The sequence below is a fragment of the Mesoplodon bidens genome (genome assembly GCF_964165515.1).
Source record: "Mesoplodon bidens genome assembly, contig: HAP1_SCAFFOLD_240, whole genome shotgun sequence".
NCBI classification, from domain to species: Eukaryota; Metazoa; Chordata; class Mammalia; order Artiodactyla; family Ziphiidae; genus Mesoplodon; species Mesoplodon bidens.
In genome coordinates, this window is record NW_027671802.1 from 402,162 (window position 1) to 405,820 (window position 3,659).

Genomic DNA, 3,659 nt, shown 5'->3' on the forward strand with positions numbered 1-3,659 from the left:
GTACACCTTGTTGAATGTAATTCATACTTCAATAAAGTTGATTTTAAAGTTAAATTAAAAAGTCACCTATGGGGACTTCCCTGGTGGCACAGTGGTTAAGAATTCGCCTGCTAATGCAGGGGACGTGGTTTCAAGCCCTAGTCTGGGGAGATCCCACATGTCGCCGAGCAACTAAGCCCGTGCGCCACAACTACAGAGCCTGTGCTCTAGAGCCCGTGAGCCACAACTACTGAGCCCGTGTGCCACAACTAGCAAAGCCCACGTGCCTAGAGCCCATGCTCCACAACAAGAGAAGCCACCACAGTGAGAAGCCGGCGCACTGCAACAAAGACACAATGCAGCCAGAAATAAATAAATTAATGATAATTTTTAAAAAAATAGTCACCTAGATGTCTGAGTGAGACAGAGTCCCTTTCAGCTTTCAGTCCCAGCTCTTCTCTGAAGCCTCCCCTCGTTTACCCTGGCAGCATGTGACCACTTTGCATCTCTTTAACACCTTATATTTATCGGTTCCATTCAGATTTGATGCTTGAAAAGTTTTGTATATTTTATGTCTAGCTTCCATTAAACTTGGTTCCTCTAAGGCAGGAACAATAATCTCTTTCATAAATTGAGACCATTACAAAAACAGAATTATGTTCCCTTTCCTCCCAATCAGGGGAATTTGAAGTAGGATTGATGAAATCCTGGAAATCGTAAGCAAAAATGTCATTTCTGCATTTTTATGGCCACAGGGTCCTGTGTTTTCATCAGATTCTTGAAGATATCACAGAGCCCAACAATGCTAAGAATCTCTGCTTTGAATCCATGTGCTTTCACCCAGCTCTGTGGTACAAGGCACCCTGCCCCTGGGGCAATCTGTCTGTGGTCCCTGCAAAGATGATAAACCCACATCAGAGACACTCACTCTTCTGCATGTCAGTGGACTCCACTGCCAGCTCTTCCTCCACAATGACGTCACTATCGCCATCTTCAAGATTCATTTCTGTCTCATCTAGAACACTGTCTTCCTCCTCTTCCTCCTCCTCATCTTCCTTGGAGACATCCTTTAATGTGGCAAGTAGTCTGTTGTAACCAGAAACTTGTTCTGGTTCACTCTATGCTTCACTTTCAGAACTTGAAGTATCTATAAACTCTCTGACTAAAAGGAAAATGGGGATTTTAAAAACAAAAATTATACTGGTCTTGTTGCTACCCCACGACTATCATCAGGCCCACAGTGGAACCAAGTTCAGACTTTTCTAAATAAAAACTAGCTTTTCTGCAAATATGCAATCCTATCTATTCAACCAGACCGAGCACCAAATTTGTTTCAAACAGCTAATCTAGCTATGATTCTAGAAGCGCTTCCTCTTCTTTGAACTGCTCATGTTCCACATGGGAAGACAGCAAACTAAACACATGGAGCTTTAGGTTATAAGGCGATCTAACCTATGTGTCAGACATTTGGCACCTTTAAAGGAGCAACAGGAAAACTTACAACAAAAAAGTACTTTATTTCTGAGTCTGTGGTAATGAAATAAGACCTTTGATGATTTTGCACTCTATTTTATGTTAAGCAAACATGACAATCCCTCTTAGGATTCACCAAGAGCCCTCTGGTAAGCCTCCTTAACAGGTTCTAACAGGCTAATCTCTCAGGACAGTTCCATACTCTATACTACATTAGTTATCACAATGGCATTTTAACAGACATCTGCACTTAAAACTAAGCAATATTACTAAAATATAGCTTACATCTAAAATCAAAGAGAGTGGAAATGTAGCCAAACTTTAGTACCATATATAATCTTAAAAGTAACAGTCCAGAATCTACTATCATAAAGAAGGTATAAAGCATTACCAGTTGACAAGTCTGTGGTTTTGTTTCCTTTCTGGAAACCCTGAGAAGAAACAGGCAATGTTAAACTTTAACTACTAGTAGGTAGCAATTAGGAAAAGTCTAATGATACAACTTTAAATGAACATGGCAGACTATACCGTTATAAATACATTATATCTATTGTCAAGTAAAAACTCCATATGCATTTGGACAGGTTTTGGAAGGATATGCCAAATAGATAATAAGAGACGAATGAAAAAGTCTAACAAGACCACATGACAAATACTACAGTCACACAGTAACAGGCTCTCATCCAAAAGATGGGAAATTTTGGCAAATAAAAGCCCTCGGGGTTCACCTTTTCTAGCAAATTTCTTAAGTAGACTATCCCTCTAATTGTTGATAAAGCAGCCCAAAGGGGTGGGATGAGCACTAAGATCATAACTGAGAGTCTGGACACTTAGAGAGGAACCCACAACTACCCAAACATTAGTTTCCTCATGGTCATTGAATAGATAGGTGATGTCGAGGATCCCAAGCAATTCTTTTTTTATTTTTTTTAACTTCTTTAATTTATTTATTTTGGCCTGCTATGGGTCTTCGTTGCTGCGCCCGGGCTTTCTCTAGTTGCGGCGACAGGTGGCTTCTCTTGTTGCGGAGCAGGGGCTCTAGGCTCGCGGGCATCAGTAGTTGCACCACACCGGCTCAGTAGTTGTGGCTCGCGGGCTCTAGAGTGCAGGCTCAATAGTTGTGGCGCACGGGCTTACTTGCACCGCGGCATGTGGGATCTTCCCGGACCAGGGCTCGAACCCCTGTCCCCTCCGTTGGCAGGCGGATTCTTAACCACTGCGCCACCAGGGAAGCCCCCAAGCAATTCTTTAAAAACATAGAAAACGAACACAAGCTTATAAAACCTCTGCCCAGTCGCCACACAGGAGGCGTGCCGTCTAGCATAAAACTACAGGCTCAACAAAGGGTAGGAAGACCGGTGAAGAACCCCACCTCAGGCGGGAAGCCGCCAGGATCCCCGGGCGAGCTAGGCCGGCGCCGGGGCAGCGTGGCACGCGGCGGGAGCTGCCCTGTCACTACCCCCGGGGCACCGGCGGACCAAACGCGGGGACACGCGGGCTCCCACCGGGAAAGGACGCCGGCAGCGCCGGTCCCAGCCTTGCCTCTCCATACCTGTCATAGAAGGGATGCTCCTCGCCGAAATCCCTTAGATGATGCTTCTGCTTTTTAGTTAGGGAGTTGAGCAGCTGGCTCTGGCTCCGGCTCCGGCTCCGGCTCCGGCTCCGGCTCCCGCGTTTGCCCATGGGGAAGACGTCAAGTCAGCCAACCTCCAAGAACCGCGTTTTTCACCTGGCAGTCGTCTCGTCAACCCACTCACGCGGGATTGCCAACGGCGCTTTACGGCGGAAGCAGGGTGCCATAAAGCAGACCCGCTTTACGTCGCGCTTGTACGACAGGCGTTAGAACTTCCTGTTTCCCATTCCGCCCCCTAGCGAGGCGCTTTGGAAGCACGCGCACGCATGCGCAGCTTTTCTCTGAGCCCCGTAAGGAAGGCAGGCAAGGGAGGCTTCGGGCTTCCCCAGGTATGTAAATGGGTGGGTGTACTTTGTGCGTCTGTTTTGGCTGTGAGAATCAGCCTGCATAAACGTGTAGTAACTGAGATGGTTGAATGCAGTGCCTTTCTATTATGCCATAATACAAATACCAACTAACATTTAAGGCTGCCGGTGCATCTCAATTCATCCTCACAACAGTAAACAAATAGACCTTGTTAATAAGCCTGATACTGGAGATGAGAAAGCTGATGCTTACAAAAGGTTACATACAC

General features: G+C 45.9%; 1 long non-coding RNA gene across 1 annotated transcript; it reads right to left on the reverse strand.

The window, feature by feature from the left end:
- Positions 1-872: 872 nt before the first annotated feature.
- On the reverse strand, positions 873-3,216 carry LOC308611030. The gene is made up of 3 exons (XR_014014757.1): positions 3,005-3,216; positions 1,844-1,883; positions 873-1,141 (listed from the first exon to the last, which is right to left on the reverse strand). It is a non-coding gene; the product is annotated as an uncharacterized lncRNA (long non-coding RNA).
- Between the last annotated feature and the right edge of the window lie 443 nt (positions 3,217-3,659).